The sequence below is a fragment of the Cupressus sempervirens genome, chromosome 9 (assembly GCF_028749045.1).
Source record: "Cupressus sempervirens isolate cs-2001-9-10 chromosome 9, ASM2874904v1, whole genome shotgun sequence".
Classification (NCBI taxonomy): Eukaryota; Viridiplantae; Streptophyta; class Pinopsida; order Cupressales; family Cupressaceae; genus Cupressus; species Cupressus sempervirens.
The window spans coordinates 699,846,783-699,873,029 of NC_143126.1; the positions used below are offsets into that span (position 1 = coordinate 699,846,783).

At 34.3% G+C, this 26,247-nt stretch overlaps 2 pseudogenes; both read left to right on the top strand.

The window, feature by feature from the left end:
• LOC149540653 (serpin-Z7-like) overlaps positions 1-19,853 on the top strand; it is a 118,459-nt pseudogene extending 98,606 nt beyond the window's left edge.
• Positions 1-26,247, top strand: part of LOC149540652 ((R)-mandelonitrile lyase-like) — a 223,609-nt pseudogene that overhangs the window by 117,498 nt on the left and 79,864 nt on the right.

The following is a 26,247-nucleotide window of genomic DNA, read 5'->3' on the forward strand; positions in this document are numbered from 1 at the left end:
CGATTTAACATTGATTTGATTGACTTTCAAGTTGTTTAACATTGTAAATGCCAAAAGCACTCTAGTGGCTTCCATTCATGCAATGATGTATAAGTCTCATCAAAATAAATTCTTATAATCCTAGAATAACCTCTACAAACAAGTCTAGCTTTATTCCTTACAACTTCTCCATTTTCATCCAGCTTATTCCTCAAAATCCATTTAGTTCGAAACACATTCTTTTCTTTTGATATTGAAACAAGTTCCCAAGTTTGATTCTTCTTGATTTGATTTAGCTATTCTCTCATATCTCCTATCCAAGTCTCATCATTAAATTCTTCTTTTATCAAGTTAAATTCAATTTCTAATATAAAATATTTCTTTTATTATGGAATTTTTTGTTTAAGATGAGAGATGATACACATTATAATCAACACACTTGAATTGTCACCATTTTCTATGAAGAATTATTAGCTATTTTACTAACACATTTATAATTATAAAACATGTTTATTAGCTATATAAGACTTGAAGTTTATATCAACACTCAATATTTTAGGTTTGTGTCGAGAACAAGCACTCTATCTGTAGACACCTAAAAACCTTTAGAAAATAAAGTATTTTTATTTTCTGAAAAATTTCTGATGACATCATCATTAATTAATTAATTAATTTTTATGCCATTAAATCCCTTTATCTTAATTAAAAATATTTAATTAAGGAATCCCTCCCAAAAATGTTTAAATCTTATTTAAACATTATTTCCTTATTTATTAATTATTTAATTAATAAATTGACCAAAAAACCCAAAATAAATTAAAAAATTATTTTTTGCCCAAAACTTGGCCAATTTCCTTAAGACCACTAACCTCTTCCAAAATTTTCTAATCCTTCTTTAATTTTGATTAAAGGCTAATCCCATCATTTCCTACCCCTAATCCCAACTCAAAATATTTAATTAAGATTAAATATTAATCCTCATGTTTATTAAAAAAGTTTTAATAAATATCTCCTCAACCCAAACCCTTGAAATAAATAAAACTTTATTTATTTCCTAAAAATCTAATTTATCCTCATCGTAAGAAGTTCTAGACTCTTCTAGAAAGCCTTCATCCTCATCCTAAGAAATTCTAGACTATTCTAGAAAGTCTTTATCCTCATCCAAAGTCTAGACTCTTCTAGAAGATGTCTTTAAACCTAATCCTAATCCCCTCCTAACCTTGTCACATTCTCTAAACATGGGTTAAGACTTACTAACCCAAGCCAAAGTTAACAAATATCTCCTCCTTCACCCACCCTCATTAAATGCCATCCACTTGCCTATCCCTAAGCTAATCCTAAACCATCCTAATCCATCCTCTAATCATTTGCACAAGCCTAAGCAAGCTTAAAACCTTCCTAATCAAGCCCAAGTCAAAATTCCTCTCATCTCCCTCAAAATATCCCAACCATAAAACTTTATGAAGCCCACTAGGCCATAAATGACTCTTCCAAAGCCCTTTTATTGCTCTTACAAGCCATTATGAGGGTCTTTATGAAAATTTTATCCCTTGCACCTCCTTTGTTGACTCATCCTTCCCCTTTCCTCCATCCTCTCACCTTGTGACATGTGTCACTCCCTGATTGGTTGTAAGGAAGCACAATCCATGTCCTCTCCTCTCATGCAATCTGAGCCTTCCATAAGCTTTTTCCCATCCTTGCATCCTAGCCCTTGATCCCTCAAGCCCTTTGCCTATTTAAGGAATCCTCTCCCAAGCCATTTTAACAAAATCCATGAAGTAAAGTCATAATGCCATTTTAAGAAGCCATTTTACATCAAAACCATACACTCACACCCAAATTCCAACTCCATTTGAAGCCCTTTTTGAAGCATAAGCTTGAGCATACATCCTATCTATTTAGACAAAGCCACTCAACAAGAGAGCTTCTCATTGAGAGAGTCCATTAATGGCTCATATTCTCAATTGAGAGTTCATCTTAGTCTATCTTGAAGTTTATGAATTTTGTTTAGTTTGTAGAAGCTTTATTTAAATTTGGTTTCTATTAGTATACTAACATTGCTCATATACACTATCCATCGACATAAGTGAAAGAAGATGGCATATGAAGTCCTTTTTTTTAACGTAAATCTTGCATTATGGTGCAGCTAGCCATGGAATCCTAGACCTAGATCACGTGAAAAAGATATTTAAGCCATTATGCTTCACTCCTTGAAAATCTTAAAACAAAATTGAAACCAGCTCATTACTAGGAGCACATACGTGGTAGTAAAATTTCAAATGGTTGAGTACCTACATTTTGCTAAAATTATGTCTATCATCATAATTTTCGATGAATTGTAGTAGTTGATTATTACTCAGAATCTTTCACACTGCCAGTGCATAATATTTTCTCACCTGTTTCCTTTGTTCCTTCTGTTCATTATTTGCAGGAATGAGTTATGTATCAAATTATTTTTACAAGCTAAAACTCATGATATGAATGATTACCACGTGGTGGCATGCTTTGAAAAGAAGTGATGAACTTAGTCAATAATCAACACTTCTAAATTAATTTATTCCTTTAGTTGTTTGCTGCATTCTTACAGGAGTAATTAGCCATAGAGTAATTTACATGACAAATGCCATATTGAATCCATTTGTTTGTTGCACTTCACTTGTTTCAGTAGAAAGGGTGAACAATTGTACTTTTAATCACTAAATAATGTGGAAATTAGTATGTTGAGCATATTTGTTTTGAGTAAAGATTTGGATTAAAAAGTAATATGAAGACAAACACTCTATTTTGAAGTGGAAATGAAAAAATAAAAGTCATGATATTTGTTTACTAAACTCTGATTTAATATAAGAAAATCACATTAAAAAAATTACAAAACCGTCATAGGGTAGTAAAGGTAGCAAACAAATCAAAATGATGGGTAGAGGGGTAGTTTAACACAACAAACACAATTTGTGTGTTAAACATTTGACATGAAATTGTATTTTACGTTAATGAAATTCATTTAAATAAACACTATAGTTATATTTATATATTTTATTGTAACTAAAATTATTAAATATCTCTGAAGCATAGATTTCAAGTGAAATACTTGCTTGTAAACCAGCATTGGTGGCAGAAATATTAGTAGGTCCATACGAAGCAATGTGCAACACAAATAAAAGCATATGATATAAATTTCAATCTCGATTGGTGTGGAAGAGAGAGACAAGGTGTTATATTCCAATTTTTTTCTTCCTATTTGTTTTAATTTGATTATTAGATTAAAGGATCATAGAATTTACATCTCTCTACCTTCAAATACATTAAAATCTAGAAAAATACTATAGGGTCCAATAACGTGATTCACTTTATTGTGATATTGCTACAATAATTGAGGTAGGGAAACAACATATTTCTAAGAAAGAAAAAAATCTCTTCTAGATAAATTGTATATACACGTAAAAACACACTTTGAATAATTTTAATTAAAAATATATTTAAAAATAATGTATGCTAAAAAAGATATTTTTAATAGAAAAATAATATATACTAAAAAAATAATATATTTAAGATTTATATACATATAATTTAAACATATTTCATTATGAAAATGATTGTCGCTTGTGGTATGCTTGAGCCAATGGACTCCTTTGAAAACTAAAAATGACATAAAATATTCTTGAAAATTAAATATGTGAAAATAATTGAACTAGATTCAATAGATGAACACCAATGTACATTGAACAAATATATTGCAAATAGTTGTATGAGAAAGATGCTAGATTCTTTATGCAACATTGGGCCAAGGTATGACATTTACATGTATCATTTTTATAATAATATGTGCATCTAGAGAATGTAAAAATGAGAATGAGAGGAAAATGATGTTGAGGGTTGAGAGAGGGATGAGTGAGACTAAAATGAGGGTTAGGGTTGAGGTTAGGGATTTAAGACTAGAGAGGGATAGAGTTGGGGGAAGGGAGAGGGAAAACATGTGAGAGAGAAGGGAGAGGGAAAACATCTGTGTGTGTGTGTTTGAGAGAGAGAGAGAGAGAGAGAGAGAGAGAGAGAGAGAGAGAGATCTAGAGAAAAGTAGGAGATATTTATGAAGCGAGACCAAAAAAGGGGAGTGAGTTACAAAGTGAGAAAAAAGAGGAACGGAGAGGATGGGGAGATGAAGAGATAAAGTGGTAAAGATTATATGGTGATAAATAGATAGATCGATAGATAGATATCAAAGAGAACTAGAGAATATTGAATATAGATAAAGATGGTGAAGGTCAAAAGATAGGAATGTTAATTTGTGTATTTAATAGATATATAAAAATATGGTTTGGGTGATGGATAGAAAATTTATGAGAATAATAAAGACATATAGATATAGAAACAGAGAGCGATTCAATAATAAGCTCCATATAATCATTTGATATATATTTGACTATCGACATAACTATTGCATCCCTCAAAGATACCTATTAAAATATGAGTCTAGTGCATGTTTGATCTTAATAGACATTGAGGCAATAAAAGACACTTCAAGAGAACTCTTTCTATGCATGTAATACTAGTCAGAAGTCAGTGTCTTTGCTTTATGACTCCTTGGGGAGTCATAAAGCACTAGAGCTGTTGGAAGGGGGTCAACGCGAGGAAACATAAAAAGCTTTAAATGCAAATTAATAGTTTGAGGTCGATTTAAAAATGTGAAAAAAATAGGTCGCTGTAGTTTGACATGTTTTGGTTTTATTTGAAATGATTAAGCTATGCAACTCTTTCAAAGCCTCACAATATTGAACACACCTGTTGTCGCCAATCTTCAAAATTGTCCATTTTCCATCCTCCCAACCGAGTTCAAATTTGGCTTTTTTTGTCTTAAATGGGTGATGTCCAACTATGACCCATGTAGTGCTTGCCCTAAGTTACATTTGGCTATCATTGTCGAACTCTTTTAGGTCAAGTTTATGTTGATGATTATTAGTGACATTATTTTGAGATTATAAGATATTGTTTTAGATTCAGTTATTATATGGTGAGATCATTTGGTACTCTATATTTCATGTATGTATGATTATTATTTGGTGTTTTCAATTATTGATGATGACAAGTTAGACGATGTATTATCACATGTGTTTTCTTATGGATACTTACCCCATACTTGCATGTGTATGGTGTGTGTGTTTTCTTTTGTATGGCATGTCCGATGTGGTTAAGGAAGGGAGTCGTAGTCACCTACTAGTCGAGATCTACATGATGCACCACTTCCTAACATTGCCTGTTTAGCTTAATATATATTGTGTATGTAGATGCATAGATTTTATGCAAGTTATAGGTACCAGGTATCGACTTCCCTGATTTTCTAGGATGAGCATACCCTATCACATTATCTCAGTGGTAAGAGACGAGAGATAAATTCTTGAGTCTGAATCCCAAACCTTTAAGCCATTTACTGTGGTTGAAAATTAGGATAAGTATCTGAGTCGAGTACCCTCTGAATGCATCAGATGACATTAATTCATGATTATAACCCTTTGGTTTGATTTTGTATGTTTTTTTCTATGATGGGTTTTCATATTTTATTCTATGAGCCTTTGATGTATTTTCTATTAATTAAGTCTAATTAAAAGATTTAATTTAATAGAAAATTAATATGATATTTTAATATTTGATTTTATTTAATTAATTAGAAAATTAATTAAATAAAAGAATTAAGGTTGAAGATAAAAAGTTATAAGTTAATTTGAAACGTGATAATATTAATTTAATTTAATAATAATGTATTTAGAGTCATTTTTAAATAAATGTTAAATAATATTATAATTCAAGTTAATAAATATTTTATCAATTAAGTTTCGAAAATAAATTTAAAAGTGGAAAAGAAATTATAATTAAGTCAAGTGAATATTAATAAAGTAATATGCATTTCTTTAATAATTGTTCACCTAGGAGTATGTGCACCTATTTTATGCTCGAGTTGTCTACAATATAGGAGTTAGTGTACCAATTAAGCACATGGTGTCTACAACCTTATCATCCTCATCACTTATCTAAAAGGTTGGATAAGGCTTGTGCTTAGTTGTCAACGCTTATCTTATCTCCTGGTTGTTTCTAGAGACATTCTAGATTCTTCCTAAGAGGTCTTTATCTTGAGGGCACTCCTAGTCACTTGGGGGTTCGGTATGGTTCCTTCTTGGAGGAGTTGCGAATGTTGGAGAAGGAAGGCTTTTACCTATGGATTTTTGAGGTGGCGTGAATTAGAAACAGAGTCCAAGTAGGCACTCATGATTATTTCACATATTCTATATGCTCTGTTTCTTCTTGTCTTCATCATGTTCGCTAGATGACTGCTTGGATAATTCTTGTGATGAATGTTTAATTCAGATTTGCATGTTGATTCTTTCCTTGTGTGAAGAAATCAATAGAGAGCTCAAGTAGACAACCTTCGTTCCATAGATGAAAGAAATTAGATTGAAAATGGGAAGGGTTCGAGATTTAAAAGGAAAATTTCATTTAGAAATTGAAATGTTATTCGAATTTTCCTATCAATTAAATTTAAAGAAAATTCTAAAATGTGAAATTTGTATAGTTGATAGTTGTTTTTCTAACATAGGGGGTTGTGTTAAACAAGAGGCGCAAGCGCCAAAGTTCCTGCTTTTGGTGGTGTTGTTGGCACAAGGACATGGAAAGAAGTTTTTGGTGTTGGTCTTTAATTCATAAATAGAAATTAAGCATGATATGTTATTTTTTTGTAAATATGAGTACAAGTTTGAAGGAAAAAAAAATAGAATTTGTGTATGTATAATCATTTTTTGAACTTTTATGAGAACTATTGAAAATTTGAAGGACGTTTTCATCTAATGGTAAAAGGTTGTATTTGATAATAAAAAATGTTTAACTAAAAATATTGAAAAATGTAAAGAATATTTAACTAACAAAATTGAGAAGCTTATATATTTTAAATAATTTGAATTAATATTAGAACTAAAATTTATATTTAATGACTAAATAATATAATTATACTCATTCACATGGGATAGGTACATTTCAATAAAAAGATAATATTTTTTTAATAGTTCTCAATATATATTGCAAAATATCATTAGTAATTAGCATTGTAAGTTTTTATTTATAAAAAAAAAATTTAATGAACAACTTGACACCCAAAAATGATATAAGATATTTTAAAATTTAAATACAGAAATAATAAACATAATTGTACTTACAATAACTACCATTTTCAAATTCTTTGTAACATTATTTAGTTTTTAGTTTTTAAAATTCTTTGTTACATTATTTAGTTTTTATTATTTTTAATTATTTTAAAAGATAATGCTTTAAGGACAAAATGAATCAAAAAAATTTGAATTAGCATATTCTATTATTATTATTAATTTGACTAATGGTAAAGTGAAGTGTGATATGACATATCTTTTATAATAATTATATTAATTGCACAATTAATAGAAAAAGTTAGAATTTTAAATTTTCATTGATTTTTTATTTTAAAAATTGAATTTCTCCATTACTATTTAGTTAGATCTAATAAGATTTTAATTAAATACTATAAACTAAAATAAAAATATTCAAACTTTATAAAGAATTTAAATTCTCAAATTCTTAAATGATAAAGTAAATGTAGTGTCACATCATTTTTTATAATATTTTCATTCATTAATTGCACAATTAATGCTAAAAGTTAGAGCATTAAATCATGGGAGTCACTTCTTGGAATCAACAGAGTTTTATTTAATTGTTAGTAACATTGGTTATTGTAAACTAATGCGAGTGATTTTATTGAAAGTCAAAGGAAATGAGTTCAATAATTTAAATAAGTAAATAATTATCTTCTAATTAGTTTAGAAAATTGTTTTAAAATAATGGAGGGATAATTCTATTTTTTTAATCGAGGGAACAAACGGGTTGACTTGTAGGTCAAATGATGAATCTTATACACTTGAAGTATACTTGAAACCAAAACTAAAACCTCATACTTGGCTTAACTATGTGATTGTAAAAGAAAACCAAAGCATGTGTTGGTATCTTGTGTCTTTATGTTATCTATGTTTTGGGGTTTCGAGTTGACTAGGTTGTTGATTAGTTATAGGATGTCTACCAAAGGCTCGGGGAATATGAGATGTGATGGCATGTTGATGTTATTTGGTCTTGATCTTTCTAACCCAACCATGGTGATGTGATGGTATGCTCTATGAGATGTTTGTATTTACTGTTCATTGATGCTCTTCAGTCTTCTTGTGTGAAGCTGAGATATATGTGTATGATACACTTGTCCTAACCATTTTTAAGTCATCGATCAGTTACACTTGGAGTATTTTCCAGTCACCTTGATGGGACTGAAGTGTTTATTTTGATATTGATGATGTCATGTTGTAACATGTTTTGACTTGACCATTTTGGGGTCTTTGATTAGTATTATTTACTTTGAGATGCTTTTTGGTTGCTTGTTGAGAACCAATGGATATTGTGATTTATTTTGAGATACTTTGCGGTTTCTTGTTGAGAATCAATGTATGTTGTGATGTATCATTGATGCCTTTAATTGCTGATAGAGAGCTGTTATGATCATTACGATTATCATTTGATGTTTTTTAGTTGCTCATAAAAAATTGATGTGATTATTATGGATTTTTTTTGGTGCTTTCCAGTCACTTGTATATGACTAAGGTGATTTTTGTGATTTATGATTCCATGAGCTTAGCGTAGGTTGTCTATATGTAGTGTTGGGAAATGGGCTTGCAATGGGTGTTGGGGCCCTAAGAGGCTATTGGCGCTAAAAATTGCATGGTCAATTTTGGGCCTTGTTGAGAAAAATTAGCCCTATAAATGCTTTTAAATGAGATTGTACCCGACTGTACCTTTGAACCATATGAGGTGTTTTATGCTTCTAGCACTTTTCATTCAGCATGCCTAAGTGTTTCATGAAGTTAAATTGAGTTTCTGAGTCATTTGACGAAGTCCTGTTTCAAGCATTTGTCAAATTTGCAATTCTGCCTTAATGTCAAACAACGACAGGAGGCTGTGTTTGCCAATGAATATCTTGCACCCAGATTTGCATCATGACTTGCCACTTTGGGAGTGTCTAATGTCCATACCCGAGAACCTATGTTCCATATTTTGAGTCATTTTGAGTCCGTTTGACTAGGTTTTGAACCCCTCAAAGTTGGTCAGTCACTGTTTTCATGCTTTTGCACTTTGCACACATTTCTGGGAAGCCCTGTTTGACACGCTATAATTTTGACCCAATTGACCAAAATACTAAAATTCCTTTTGCGTTACATTGTAGACGTCAGAGAATTGTTATGTTTCAATTTTCACATCTTGACGAATCCATTTGCACACTTTTCCAGGGTCATTCCGTTTGTAAAAATTGTTATGTTGTCATCGTTTCCTGTCCTGCAAATCCAGGTAGCCAATTTTAGACGCTTGCCAAATGCATCCAGTTATTCGTCATGAGCCTAAATTGTAGATCCATAATGTCCTCATGATAGAGAATGAGTGCCCCAATTTTCTTTTCCCCATGTGCTCATTTGCCTAGTTTTTCGAACCAAATCCAAACCCAGTATATAGTTTTCTGACATGTTTTGGTGCAGGTAATTCTAAAAGGGAGACTTTGATGGTCAATATCTTTTGACCCTGAATTCGTCATGAGACGAGATTTGGCGGGGTAAAAGTATGCAGAACAGAGAATCAGTGTGCCAACCTTCAGAGCTCGTTCAGATGTTTGGATCAGTTTTTAAGGCCAGTCAAAAGACCCCTGGCACCAAATTCATAGTTTGCAAAAAAGAGGCAATTTTGGTGATGACATTAAAAGCCCTCTTTCAGGTTTGCTTGTGCCAAAGGTTTCAGAAGCTGGAAGATGGGGTAGTGTACAAAGAGATAAAGATTTATGTGAGAGGGAAAGGGAAAGATAAAGATATATGACCATCTAAAGTGTTGCTTTCCCATCCTTATTTAGAAAAGACAAATCTAACAATAAGCACAAGTCATGATGTGTGAGTTACAATAATATGATCTATTGTTCTAAATTTTCAAGACTTGCATGGATAAATGGCTCTTCATTTTTCACCACGTAGTTACATTGGAAAGGGAACTGTCTAGATATTCAGGTAATTGGGCAGTGCTCTGTAGCACGAGCAAAGGTATTGATGCACTATTTGTGTCAAATGGAATATGTTGCCAAAAAAGCTTCGAAAGAGGAATGCACCAGCAAGTAAGAAGTGTGAGGAGCTTGGAAAACATTAATAACAAGTTAATGCCAACGTAAAAGACCTCACACAGAGAGAGTAGTGTGAGCAGAACAGGAGAAAAGATAAAAAACTAAGTCGCTGCCAGAGCACCAGTAAAAGAAGAATCTACAGTCTATGCAAGAAAGGCAGTCAGCAGTTGCAACATACCCAACAGTACCCCCCAATATGATCAACAAGCTTACAAAGGTATATTTACTAGGCCAAGGCTTCTTTCTAAATGTAGTATCAGCAATTGCTACAAGAAGTGGGGTTAAAGATCTGAACATGATAAAGGTGTCCATATTGGCATGCTTGAGAAGGCTAGTATTAGTGAAAAAATGGATCATGATGCAACAGACCCAATTTACCAAAAACCCAAACACCCAACACACTTGTCAAATACTGCAGGGCAGTCAAAAGGCCCACATAGTTGAACTTGGTGATTGCATATTTTTTTATAATTGAAAGAAGGCTATAGCACAAGGTATATCCTACAATGAGAGTACTCATTGCATAGTACTGTTTTGAATGCTCTAATTTTCTTACCATTTTTCTTCAAATCTGAAAATGGCTTCAACTCTGATCACAGTGCCTGCTCCCGAAATCTTCTGGGTGTGAGCTCTTTTATGTTTGCCCTCCTGGATGTGATACTTTTATGCCTTCCAATGAAATCTGCACTATTTTAGCGTGATTTCGGGGCTCAAACCTAGTTCTTATAAGAAGAAGGAGTCGTCCATGCCATAAAATGCCAGAGCAGAGACCCTTCACAGGGGTTGTTCTGAAGATTTTTGATGTCGTTCATGGCTTGGAGAAGTCATTACTTCCGGATCCATAGTTGGATAGATGGGGGAAAATGCCACTCTCCAGGTTTCACATGAATTGGAGAAGGAATTCGCAGCATATATTTGACTCGGACAATGAAAGGAGGAATAGGTGCATGGAGGTTATAAAGCCGATATCCCACATGGGCCGTGGGGAAGTAATTTTAATTTTTTAAATACAATAAAACACCATGTTTAATATGAAGATGAGATTGGGGCTTTCGTAAGCCGCTCCAGCCCATGTACTATAGGCCCATGGTCGGCAGGCTAGTTATAAATGTGGTCAGAGTAAAATTTTAACCGATAATGCAGTCAAAAAAATAATGACGTCAGCAGGAATGGAGATCGAAAAACTAAGAAATCCGGCTAGTCACTACTTCGCTAGCCGAAAAATCTTGGCAGCTCCGGCTAGCGAGATAGCGAGGTTGTCGAAAAATTTTGAAAATCTGACAGAGTCAGAATGCAACTTAGGTCCCGCGTGCAATGCCATCAGCGAATCAAATGGTGACAAGTGGCAGTGACATAGTGACTGGATTATGATGTGGCGAGCAAATGTCAAGAGCGCACCAGATTGCGCCATGTGGTAGATCTGACGGTTCGCGTTACCTTGCTAACCGAAGTTGCTCACTGGTTAAGCATGGCGAATTAGCGAGGAGATGACACGTGGCGGATGATGCAAACCATGTAGGCCAATCACAGCGTGACACGTGGCACTTGGTCAACAGAAGTTTGACCCCGGATTTAGAGGATAAGGGAAAATTTCAAAGAAATTAAAAAATATTTTTTTAAATTATTTTCTAGTGGGTGTGCACGTTCAGAAAATTTTTTAAATTCAAGAGGTCATTTTTACAAAGTCTGAACATTAGAGATTTTAAAATTTTGAATTTTTTAAAATCTTGAGTTGCAGACCTAAGCTTTTTATAACCAGAGGGGACATTTTTCAAATGGCAATTTTTGGTGCTTCCGGTAACCAAAATATGAAGTGTTATATATCGTCAGAATCGGGAGAAGATAAACTTTCCAAATCTGGAGTCGATTTTTGCACAGGTATCAGTTAGTTTGAGCTACATGAGGTTTTCTATCTAGTACCTAAACTGTAACCATATTCATACCAGGAAGTTAACATTTGTTTTTTGTCAAGATAATGACCTGAATATCAGTAGAAGGCAATGGAAATGCAGTTAGGGTTGAATTTGTTCTGATTTACTCAGTAAAAACTCATTTTCACTGGCTTTTTCATGGGGCAATCAGATATTTTGGCAAGTAAAGGGTTTTCATCATTAGACAAGGATATTTTGCAAGTTTGTTATAGATTAATGATGAAACAAAATCAGATCAGAAGGGATGATGGAAGGAAGAAGTTATTTAGTTACAGAGGATTGAATTTCAAGTGGACACTTGTCATCTTCAGAACAGATCTGAGAATTTTTTCTCTTCTATATCTTTCTTTCTTGCTTCCATTGAAAGGGTTCAAGTTTTTGCACTGAGAAACCATTCTTCAGCATTTCTTCTTGTATTGAACAACATTTTAAGTTTTATGCAGATAGTTCTTTTCTGTTAGGTGATCTATGAGTTATTTTCTGTACATTTCATGTATTTGATTTCAAGGAAAACAAATAAAGTGCATCAAAAGTTTGAAGTTCAGTTTGAATCTTGTCTCCTGATTATGGCTCTATTATTTCTTCTAATTTGTGATCAAAGAGCATGAATTAGGTTGCATTACATTTTGAAATGTATGTGGTTAAAATGTCTTGCTTATGGAACAAAGAACCATGTAATTGCTTGATATTTGTCACAGGGTTTGCAGATTTCATGATAGGATTTTTTGAGTATGAGATTCATTCTGTAGAAGATGTCTATTCACAAGGTGAAAGATAGATCAGGGATCTTAATGTAGAGATACGTTTGAGGTTTTCAGGAGATGTATGGTTATGATTCATTTAATTGCCCAATAGATAAGGCACTGGTTAGAGATAGGATCATTAAGTTCTGTTGCTCATACTTGGGTCTTGCTGATATCAATCTATTAAATCATTTTCATTTTATTGTTGAAAGGTATTCAAAGTATAACCCACACTTAGCTTTCTAGTTTCATGAGTCATGTCCTTAGCTATATCATGCTTGTGATCTCCTGGTTAAGCATAGAAGGATTAGGGGTTTCATCTGCTTTTATAGATCCTGAATATGCTTATTGCACTGGTCACATAGTCAGTTCTAAAGAGGTTCACCTGCCTAGGTTTTGCAGAACCTGAAGTGCAGAAGGAGTACAACCTTATAGTTGGCCTAGTGCCTGAATGGATGTGTTGATAATGGGAGTTAGCTGCCCCTAGATGCATCTTATTCTCATCAGGGTAATTGGAAATGGGTAACATTTTCAAACACCAACAAAATGGCGACTCTGCTGGGGACTCTATGAAGAAATTCATTGTTGGAACTACTGGAATTTCTGGTATAAATAGCAAGGTCATGAAGTGTTTTCCATTTTTTTGCTGAAGATTCATGTCCCCTAGTGTTCTTATTCATTGATAGCAGAAGTTTAATTGAATTGAATGATTTGCAATATCAAAGTCACTTGAAGTTTTGATAAGTTGCTGTCAAATTTTAGAGTTAATGTCATGTTCTTTTAGTATGTCAAGAATGTGAAATTCCCCTGTTGTTAAATATAGTTTGCAAATACCAGTTGTAAGTTCTGGACCATCTTGTTTTTTTTTGCAAGATTGGTTAATCTTTTCTCACTAAGTGAGTGGCAACTCTAAGTATATCTCTGCACCAGTGCTTCAAAATGTGAAGGTATTTTGAAGGAAACAACAGTGGGAAGGCAGGTTTGAAGAATTCACTTCAAGTTCTTGACACTCGGTAAAAGAATGAAACGAGATGCAGTGCAAGTGTTAATAAATCTGGTTAAGATTTGAATCTGCTATTATTTGCAGCATTGAAGTAGTTGTAGGCATCCATATTAAAAGGTATTTTCCACTTTCATGTGTTCTCATTTACATGAAAGTAAGATTTCAAAAGTTTTCTCCATCAAATAGTTTATAGCATTAAATAGGAGATTGGTTCAGTATAGTTCAACATGCTTTGTGGAAAGTAGATTCAGCAAAAGTGTTTTATATGCCAAAGTATGTTTGAAGTTTTGAATTGGTAGAAAGAACTCCAGATCTGCTGCAATTAATAAATTCTGGAAGTGTTTAATGGTGAATGAGTCTTGACTTTGAAGAATGTTAAGTTTTATCTCATCTAATATGCAGCCTGTTAGTGAAAGTTTTAGATCTATTTCTACCAGGAGGTATATGGCATTGAATTTTAATGGTATTCATGGTTTCCTGAATACTATGCCTTGTAACCTCAGAAAGTATTTGCCTAAGTTTGGTGGGAACCATGAAAATTCAGCCAGTCATCATGTTCAGTTGTTTAGTGACTTGGTTGGTGATTTTGAAATTGCTCATGAAGACATTCAGATGAAATTGTTTGTTCAGACCTTAGAAAATGATGCTAGGGACTGGTTTTCTTTTATACCAGCATGTTCAATTTCATCTTGTGATGAATTAATGTCAGCCTTCATGATGTAGTTCGGGGAAAGAGTAAGCATCTCTAAATATTTTGATAAGTTTTTGAAAATTGAAATCAGGAATGGTGAGTTAGTTCCTGAATTTAATATCAGATTTGCAAAGATTTTGAGTGAATTTCCTGAAAGTTACAAGCCGGATGATCAAATGTGTTTAGTGGTTTATCTCGGTGCATTTGATAGGAAGATGAACTATCTGTTGAGAGATAAAAGACCCAAGACTTTGCATCAGGCATTCATGACAGCTATAGAGATTGAGAATAACATAAAATATGGCTTAACCCAGAGTCACTTCTCTAGAAATATTGGCTGGCAATATGAGGTGCAAAGCACAAGCCAATGTCATAAGGAGTGTTTGATTTTAGATCAGCAAATAAGCACTCCTATTGTTGTAAATAGTTTTGTTGAAGCCTCAGAAATAAAAACATGTTCCATTCGTGCTGAAGTAAATGCACATGTTTATGGTATTACAATAGTGACTGATAGAATTTATTCACTTGATGAGTCATCCAGGCAAGATATAAATTCGGCCATTCATTTTCCCATTGATAATTTGAATTGTGTTGAAAACATAATAAATCAGGAAGAGGAAAGGTATTCATCTCAGTATGAGGAGGAGCAAACCAGAATTTATCTATCAAGTGATAAAGGTGAAATTGTTGATCCGACATGTCATGGCAAGATGACAAAATATAAAGAATGTAAATCATATGTATCTCAGTCACAGTCAGAAGAACTAAGCTCATATGTTGATAATGTTTCAGCGGTAGAGATGCATTCTCTTGACCAACAGGATAGGCAAGAAATGAATTATCTCATTGAGAGATTGCATCATGTTGAGAACGTTATTAAATCTGAAGTTGAAAGACAATCATATCAATGTGAGTATGATAAAGCTAAGAGTCATTTTTCAAGTGATAATTATGTTGCTGATCCAATATATTATCAAGATTTGTCATATGAAGCTGATGATGAGAGTTATTACTCAAGTCAAGAAGAGGATAGTGCTAGTATGTGTCCATCTTCATGTGAATTAGATGCTGATTGGGAAGAAGAGAGCAATGATGGAAGTGAGTTTTCTCTTGCTAATAAAGGTACGAATGTTGTTTCTAAATCTGAAAGTGAGTTTCCATATCAGAATTGTGTAAACCAGTTTGAGATTGAAAGTTATGAAGAAAATGTGTCTACACAATATGAAGACAAAGAGGTTATCCATAAAGACGTATTACCTAATTGTGTAGAAGAGTGTCTTGAGGATGAGTGTAATGATGATCAGTATGTGATTGACTCTGAGATTAATGCATCATCACCTATTGGTAAGATAAATGCTGATTTTCTTGCAAGACATTTGAATCACCTATATGGAGACAATGAAAGTAACTTTGATCTATATTCTACATGCTTCGTTGACGGAGTGGATGTTGAGTCTTCATATGATTCTGATTTTTCTTCTTCATATGCTACAAGTGTCAATGACAGTGATGTTAGAAATGATTTTAAAGTTTTCACTAATCCATTATATGGTGAGGACTTTGATGTTGATCAGCACATTACTTGTCCTAATGTCTACAAAGACGCTTTGCATGGAGTTATTGATCCTCTTTTTGAAGAACACATGGAAGTTTCAGATTTAGCAGAGAATAAGTTTGATGATGATACTTTATCTTACTGCTATAAGAGATCAGAATGTTCTTCTTCTAAGTTTGACAGAGAAAATGATTATGATGTTGAATCTAATGAGATAGATGACAAGATGTTTGACAAAGTTATTCTTGAAAATCAACATGCATCTTGTACTAAGTTTTATGATGAATATTTTAATGCGAAGACTAATCTGTTTGCTGATTGTGAAGAACCAATGGAATATTGTGGATTAGTTTTAGATTTTGATGTTGATGACATGTGTGAGTACAAGTCAGAATGTTCATTTGAATATCATTCGGTTATGCATAAGGAAACATATTTTCAAGGTATGAGTGATCCTTTTCCCGAAGTTGACTATGATGCATTCATATTCAAAATTGATAGCATTCACAAGTCATTTGTTAGAGAAGGTTTTCAATTATAGTTTGATATATTCAAGCATGTTGATCAGAACTTTCATAGTGAGCAAGAGAATGAAGCAAGTTTTTATATGCATTATGGAAGTAAGAGTGCTGATTTTGTTTTGCCAAGAGATTTGTTATATGATGATAATATGATTGGTGAAACTAATAGGAGAAGAAAATTCAGTTTACCTCATGAAATTTCAGATGAGAACCATGTTTATGACAGAGGTAAACAATTTTGCTGAAGTTCGGTGGCCCGGGGCCATCGTGTGTACATAGTCTTGGTAGTTGTAGTTGTTTCCTTGCTTTCAATAAGCTGTTCGAAAAGAGTTTTGAAGTTTTTTGGAATGGTCTGCTTCCTCCAGAGATCTGAATCCTTGCCATGCCTGCAAGGGTCATGCATCCCTAGATAGAGCCACTGTTGGCGCTAAAAATTGCATGGTCAATTTTGGGCCCTGTTGAGAAAAATTAGCCCTATAAATGCTTTTAAATGAGATTGTACCCGACTGTACCTTTGAACCATATGAGGTGTTTTATGCTTCTAGCACTTTTCATTAAGCATGCCTAAGTGTTTCGTGAAGTTAAATTGAGTTTCTGAGTCATTTGACGAAGTCCTGTTTCAAGCATTTGTCAAATTTGCAATTCTGCCCTAATGTCAAACAATGCCAGGAGGCTGTGTTTGCCAATGAATATCTTGCACCCAGATTTGCGTCATGACTTTCCACTTTGGGAGTGTCTAATTTCCATACCCGAGAACCTATGTTCCAGATTTTGAGTTGTTTTGAGTCCGTTTGACTAGGTTTTGAACCCCTCAAAGTTGGTCAGTCGTTGTTTTCATGCTTTTGCACTTTGCACACATTTCTGGGAAGCCCTGTTTGACACGCTATAATTTTGACCCAGTTGAGAAAAATGCTAAAATTCCTTTTGCGTTACATTTTAGACGTCAGAGAATTGTTATGTTTCAATTTTCACATCTTGACGAATCCATTTGCACATTTTTCCAGGGTCATTCCGTTTGTAAAAATTGTTATGTTGTCATCGTTTCCTGTCCTGCAAATCCAGGTAGCCAATTTTAGACGCTTGCCAAATGCGTCCAGTTATTCGTCATGAGCCTAAATCGTAGATCCATAATGTCCTCATGACAGAGAATGAGTGCCCCAATTTTCTTTTCCCCATGTGCTCATTTGCCTAGTTTTTCGAACCAAATCCAAACCCAGTTTATAGTTTTCTGACATGTTTTGGTGCAGGTAATTCTAAAAGGGTGACTTTGATGGTCAATATCTTTTGACCCTGAATTCTTCATGAGACGAGATTTGGCGGGGTAAAAGTATGCAGAATAGAGAATTAGTGTGCCAACCTTCAGAGCTCGTTCAGGTGTTTGGATCAGTTTTTAAGGCCAGTCAAAAGACCCCTGGCACCAAATTCATAGTTTGCAAAAAGAGGCAATTTTGGTGATGACATTAAAAGCCCTCTTTCAGGTTTGCTTGTGCCAAAGGTTTCAGAAGCTAGAAGATGGGGTAGTGTACAAAGAGATAAAGATTTATGTGAGAGGGAAAGGGAAAGATAAAGATATATGACCATCTAAAGTGTTGCTTTCCCATCCTTATTTAGAAAAGACAAATCTAACAATAAGCACAAGTCATGATGTGTGATTTACAATAATATGATCTATTGTTCTAAATTTTCAAGACTTGCATGGATAAATGGCTCTTCATTTTTCACCACGTAGTTACATTGGAAAGGGAACTGTCTACATATTCAGGTAATTGGGCAGTGCTCTGTAGCACGAGCAAAGGTATTGATGCACTATTTGTGTCAAATGGAATACGTTGCCAAAAAAGCTTCGAAAGAGGATGCACCAGCAAGTAAGAAGTGTGAGGATCTTGGAAAACATTAAGAACAAGTTAATGCCAACGTAAAAGACCTCACACAGAGAGAGTAGTATGAGCAAAATAGGAGAAAAGATAAAAAACTAAGTCGCTGCCAGAGCACCAGTAAAAGAAGAATCTACAGTCTATGCAAGAAAGGCAGTCAACGGTTGCAACATACCCAGCAACACCCCCCAATATGATCAACAAGCTTACGAAGGTATATTTACTAGGCCAAGGCTGCTTTCTAAATGTAGTATCAGCAATTGCTACAAGAAGTGGGGTTAAAGATCTGAACATGATAAAGGTGTCCATATTGGCATGCTTGAGAAGGCTAGTATTAGTGAAAAAATGGATCATGATGCAACAGACCCAATTTACCAAAAACCCAAACACCCAACACACTTGTCAAATACTGCAGGGCAGTCAAAAGGCCCGCATAGTTGAACTTGGTGATTGCATATTTGTTTATAACTGAAAGAAGGCTATAGCACAAGGCATATCCTACAATGAGAGTACTCATTGCATAGTACTATTTTGAATACTCTAATTTGCTTACCATTTTTCTTCAGATCTGAAAATGGCTTCAACTCTGATCACAGTGCCTACTCCCGAAATCTACTGGGTGTGAGCTCTTTTATGTTTGCCCTCCTAGATGTGATACTTTTATGCCTTCCAATGAAATCTGCACTATTTTAGCGTGATTTCGGGGCTCAAACCTAGTTCTTATAAGAAGAAGGAGTCGTCCACGCCATAAAAGGCCAGAGCAGAGACCCTTCATAGGGGTTGTTCTGAAGATTTTTGATGTCGTTCATGGCTTGGAGAAGTCATTACTTCCGAATCCACAGTCGGATAGATGGGGGAAAATGCCACTCTCCAGGTTTCACATGAATTGGAGAAGGAATTCGTAGCATATATTTGACTCGGACAATGAAAGGAGGAACAGGTGCATGGAGGTTATAAAGCCGATATCCCACATGGGCCGTGGGGAAGTAATTTTAATTTTTTAAATACAATACAACACCATGTTTAATATGAAGATGAGATTGGGGCTTTCGTAAGCCGCTCCAGCCCGTGTACTATAGGCCCATGGTCGGCAGGCCAGCTATAAACATGGTCAGAGTAAAATTTTAACCGAAAATGCAGTCAAAAAAATGATGACGTCAGTAGGAATAGAGATCGAAAAACTAAGAAATCCGGCTAGTCGCTACTTCGCTAGCCGAAAAATCTTGGCAACTCCGGCTAGCGAGATAGCGAGGTTGTCAGAAAATTTTGAAAATCTGGCAGAGTCAGAATGCAACGTGGATCCCGCGTGCAATGCCATCAGCGAATCGAATGGTGACAAGTGGCGGTGACAGAGTGACTGGATTATGATGTGGCGAGCAAATGTCAGGAGCACACCAGATTGTGCCATGTTGCAGATTTGACGGTTCACGTTACCTCGCTAACCGAAGTTGCTCACTGGTTAAGCATGGCGAAGTAGCGAGGAGACGACATGTGGCAGATGATGCAGACCATGTAGGCCAATCACAGAGTGACACGTGGCACTTGATCAACATAAGTTTAACTCCGGATTCAGAGGATAAGGGAAAATTTCAAAGAAATTAAAAAATATTTTTTTAAATTATTTTCTAGTGGGTGTGCACGTTCAGAAAATTTTTTAAATTCAAGAGGTCATTTTCACAAAGTCTGAACATTAGAGATTTTAAAATTTTGAATTTTTTAAAATCTTGAGTTGCAGACCTAAGCTTTTTATAGCCAGAGGGGACATTTTTCAAATGGCAATTTCAAGCGCTTCCGGTAACCAAAATATGAAGTGTTATATATCGTCGGAATTGGGAGAAGACGAACTTTCCAAATCTGGAGTCGGTTTTTGCACAGGTATCAGTCAGTTTGAGCTACATGAGGTTTTCTATCTGGTACCTAAACTGTAACCATATTCATACCAGGAAGTTCAGATTTGTTTTTTGTCAAGATAATGACCTGAATATCAGTAGAAGGCAATGGAAATGCAGTTAGGGTTGAATTTGTTCTGATTTACTCAGTAAAAACTCATTTTCACTGGCTTTTTCATGGGGCAATCAGATATTTTGTCAAGTAAAGGGTTTTCATCATTAGACAAGGATATTTTGCAAGTTTGTTACAGATTAATGATGAAACAAAATCAGATCAGAAGGGATGATGGAAGGAAGAAGTTATTCAATTACAGAGGATTGAATTTCAAGTGGACACTTGTCATCTTCAGAACAGATCCGGGAGTTTTTTCTCTTTTATATCTTTCTTTCTTGCTTCCATTGAAAGGGTTCCAGTTTTTGCACTTCAGCATTTCTTCTTGTATTGAACAGCATTTTAAGTTTTATGCAGATAGTTCTTTTCTGTTAGGTGATCTATGAGTTATTTTCTGTACATTTCATGTATTTGATTTCAAGGAAAACAAATAAAGTGCAACAAAAGTTTGAAGTTCAGTTTTAATCTTGTCTCCTGATTATGGCTCTGTTATTTCTTCTAATTTGTGATCAAAGAGCATGAATTAGGTTGCATTACATTTTGAAATGTATGTGGTTAAAATGTCTTGCTTATGGAACAAAGAACCATGTAATTGCTTGATATTTGTCACAGGGTTTGCAGATTTCATGATAGGATTTTCTGAGTATGAGATTCATTCTGTAGAAGATGTCTATTCACAAGGTGTAAGATAGATCAGGGATCTTAATGTAGAGATACGTTTGAGGTTTCCAAGAGATGTATGGTTATGATTCATTTAATTGCCCAATAGCTAAGGCACTGGTCAGAGATAGGATCATTAAGTTCTGTTGCTCATACTTGGGTCTTGCTGATATCAATCTATTAAATCATTTTCATTTTATTGTTGAAAGGTATTCAAAGTATAACCCACACTTAGCTTTCTAGTTTCATGAGTCATGTCCTTAGCTATTTCATGCTTGTGATCTCCTGGTTAAGCATAGAAGGATTAGGGGTTTCATCTGCTTTTATAGATCCTGAATATGCTTATTGCACTGGTCACATAGTCAGTTCTAAAGAGGTTCACCCGCCTAGGTTTTGCAGAGCCTAAAGTGCAGAAGGAGTACGGCCTTATAGTTGGCCTGGTGCCTGAATGGATGTGTTGATAATGGGAGTTAGCTGCCCCTAGATGCATGTTATTCTCATCAGGGTAATTGGAAATGGGTAACATTTTCAAACACCAACAGAGGCTACCAAGGATAACTCATTGTAAGTTGGATTAACAAGTGAAAATATTTGCACTAAATGGAGATTAACTGAACCTTACAAGATAATTGTATGTTCTCGCCCATGCCTAGAGGGCTAGTACAAACTAGGGTGGGGAGAACATGTGGCCACAAGGATCAATAGGGACCCTGGAGTCCTAAGCTAACTACTAGGGTAACTTTTACATGACCTTGTGATGACACTTTCTCACTTGCATAGTAGATTTCCTACATGTGTTGTGGTGCCTCTGGGTCTAGATGTCAATTTATGTGTTGGAACCCTTTGAGTTAGTATACTTTATAGGATTCTTGGACTTAGAGAGTACTTGTGATTTTTTGATTTGATATCCTATTTAGAACTTGAGACTATCTCCTTAGCATGGTGGGAGTGGGCCATTTAGGTCCATGTGGTCAGCTGGTAGTGCTTTTTCACTCTTACCATTTGAGATCCATCTATAGTCACTGTGGTTGGAGCATTCTTGGTTGGCATTTACCTTTATCCTATTCATGGATCATTATGATGGATGTTACTTACTGGTATGGTTCTTTATATGGATGATTAGCATATGATAGATGATGTTATCTACTTTATGGGTTCATCTTATATTTTATTCTTGCATATTAGATTTTTTTATGTGTATGTTGCACCATGTTAGATTTCTTTATGGATATGATGTAGTATGTTTTAGGAGTGACATCCCAAATATGATAGTATCAATTATCTCTTTGGTGACTTGGGTTGCTATGCACGGGGGATGGCTAGGGCCCATGATGGTCTAATGATGCTATTGATGGTTGGGAGAAACCACACACTTAGATTAGTTGTATTTTATGGTGGATGGCTATCTTTAATAATCATTGTTATATCTTCTATGATGGATGTTATACCTTTTATGTTGGTTGGATGTATCATGTATGTGATGGTTTCATTTACTTTATTGCACATGTATCATGGATCCAATAAGGTTGATGTATCATTATCTTTCCATATGTATATTCTTTTAAGCCTTTCATACCCTGTGACATGTACATCAGATGATTGAGCATTCCAAATTAATTTTTCAAGAGGCATTTAGAACGAATGTATATTATGGACTTTGGGCTTTTAATTATTCTTTCATGTGGATGTGGTACTATTAGACTTAGTATTAATTAAATTAAATGTGACTCAACATCTTGGGATCCTTAAGGAATGTAACTTGTTGGGTATGCTTTAGATGATTATATGTTATTGCTTCCACTATTATGATTTGATGTGAATGGTTTATCTTTCTTGTTCAAAAAAAAAATGCTTGAAAAACTTAGTAAACTTTAGGTTAATTCTTTTGGATCCCTTGGTAAGGCGTTACAACCCAACTCACACGAAGATGATATTTGACACATTCACCTTATAAAAGCACAAGGATGTCCATCTTTCTCATTGTCCCATTTTCCTTTTATTTCAAAAAGTTTGAGAGTTTGTGAAGAAACAAACATGGAAAGCTCTTGCCCCCCATTGTCACCTAACAGCTTGTGTACCTTTCTTATTCATTTCCTATGCTCATCAATTGCATTGCCACTAGCTATTTCATCCCTTAAAAATACCCCTAACCCTAAATATACTAGAGAAGATACTTCAATGATAGACTATATCAAGTAGACTTATCGGTTACTTTATGTTTACTATGTGTAATGCCCCGCCAAGGGATCCAAAGAATTACACTAAGTTTACCTAACAATTTTTTTTTAAAAACATGAAAGTAAAACCATACACAACACTTGCGGAAGCAATAGTAACATCCAACTGAAAATAACATAACATAACAGATTACATTCTTTAAAGATCCCTTAACGTTGAATTACTTCTAATCATTACTTATTCATCTAACATTACATCTTTCACAATGAAATAACAAGGATACATCCAATGTTCTTAAACCATATACAAGTGTACATTTTAGATTGCTCAATTATCCACTGTACATGTTACAAGGTATGAAAAGCTTAAAAGAATAAACATCCATGTAAATAAAGTACATCATCATCCAATATTAATCCATGATGCAATAACATAATGAGACCATAAATCATACATGATACATCATCGTAAAAGATATAAACATCCATCATAAAAGATAACCATACATCACAAACATAAATAACTAAGTGCACGATTCCTCCCAACTGTTAATAGCATCATTAGACCATCATGGATCCTAGCCATCCCTCCGTGCATAACATTCCAAAGCACCGAAGAGATCATCGGCTATAAACATAGTAGGAATGTCACTCCTAAAACATCCTACTAACATGCAAAGTAAAACATAATATATCATCAACTAACATATGCAAATCATCAATGCAAGAACATACCAGTAAATACATCCATCATAAGGTATATCGTCTATCATAATGCTCCAAGAACATAATGAAGATAAATACCAACCAAGAATACTCCAGCCACGGTGTCTCAATGGATCTCAAATGATAAGAGTGATAAAACACTACCACCTGACCGCGTGGTACCTAAATGGTCCACTCCCATCATGCTGAGGAGATAATCTCAAGTCCCAAACAGGATATCAAAACCACAAAGCATAAATCTCTTTAAATCCAGAAATCCTAAAAGTATACTAACTCAAAGGTTCCAACACACTCAAAATCGACATCTAATTCCCAGAAGCACACAATGACATGTAGGAAACCTACTTTGCAAGCTGGAAAGTGTCATCGCATTTATCTCGTACAAGTTACCCTGGCAGTTAGCTAAACTCCACGGGTCCATACAGATCTCATGCGACCACTAGTATCCTCTCATACTGACGAGGCATACTATGGAATGCAAGGTCGCAACCATGCATCTCACTACTCCCATCCTAGCGTGTACAAGCGCTCAAGGCATGGGCGAGAACCAAAACAATTATCTTTTTAAATTCATTTAATCCCCATTTAGTGTGTAAATGTTATCACTTATTAACCAAACTTACAATGAGTTACCCTGGCAGCCACTTAGGGCCCCGACCCCCATTGCAAGCCCTTTCCTGACACTACAAGTAGAATACCTACCTTAATGCTCATGAAATCATAAATCACCACAGTCCTATACAAGCGACTGTAAAGAAAATCCAAAATATAATCCATAAAAAGAATCATCAAATATCCACAATAAGAATCATCAAATATCCATGATAAAATCATCAAATATGGATAAAAGCATCAAATATCCATAAGAATCATCAAATCACCAAGATAAGAATCATCAAATATGCATAAAAGCATCAAATCTCCATGAGCAATATCCATAGAAAATCATGATCACAACAGTTCTCTATTGGCAACTGAAGGCATCACTGATAATCATAAGTATCCATTGGTTCTCAATAACCAAAATAAATCATCACATCCATTGGTTCTCAACAAGCAACCAAGAATATCTCAAAATCATACTGATCGAAGACTCCAAAATGGTTGAGTCAAACATGTCACAACATGGCATCATCAGAAAATAAATCCACATTTCAGTCCCATCATGGCGACTAGAAAATAAACCAAGGATAACTGATCGATGACTCAAAAATGATTAGCTCAAGTGTCTCAGATACATATACATCTCAGCTTCACACATGAAGACTGATGAACAAACACAAACATTTCATAGAGCATACGATCACATAACCATGGTTGGGCTTATAAAGATCGAGACCAAAAAGATCAACATGCCATCACATCTCATAATCTCCGAGCCTTTGGTAACAACCTAGGACTGGTCAACACTAGTCAACCCAAAAATCCAAAACAAGAAGCATATAAAATACATGATGCAAACACATGTTTTGGTTTTGCTATTATCTCATAGTTGAATAATGTGTAGGAGTTTCACTTCTCTATTTGCAAGTATACTTTCAAGTGTCTAAGTTTCATTATTTGACCTACAAGTCAACCCATTTGTTCCCCGATAGCATTATCCTTCCATTATTAAGAATTACATTCTAAGAATAACTTAAGGATAAATATTCACTAAACTGATCATCATTGACCCTTAATCAACTTATTCTCTTTATTAACTATGATCCATATTCTAATTGATTAACCTTCTTTTAAAGTTACTTCAACTTTTCACATAAAACAAGGATCATTAATCATTAAATTATAAGAGAACCAATTATCATTCTTCGAATAAGATATCTTAACCTAATTAGAATGATCAATTAAATCCATCAATTAACATAGGCACACCATCTATGACCTATTATCATTCTAATAATTCTTAATTAAGACTTAATTAAATAATATTAAAATTTAAGCCTTTAATTCAATCGTTATCATCATTGACAATCATTTAATATCTAAAATCATAATTCAAGTCATAAGACTTATCAACCTCAATATAGATAATTTACAATCTCGTCAAAAGATTTATATTAATTAAATCTTCATTACATAACTTAAGTATTAAATCCAATTAACTCTAATTAATTGATTTAATTAATAATTTCACAACCAAACCATCAACTCAATGAGTATTAGTTGACTATCAATAGTT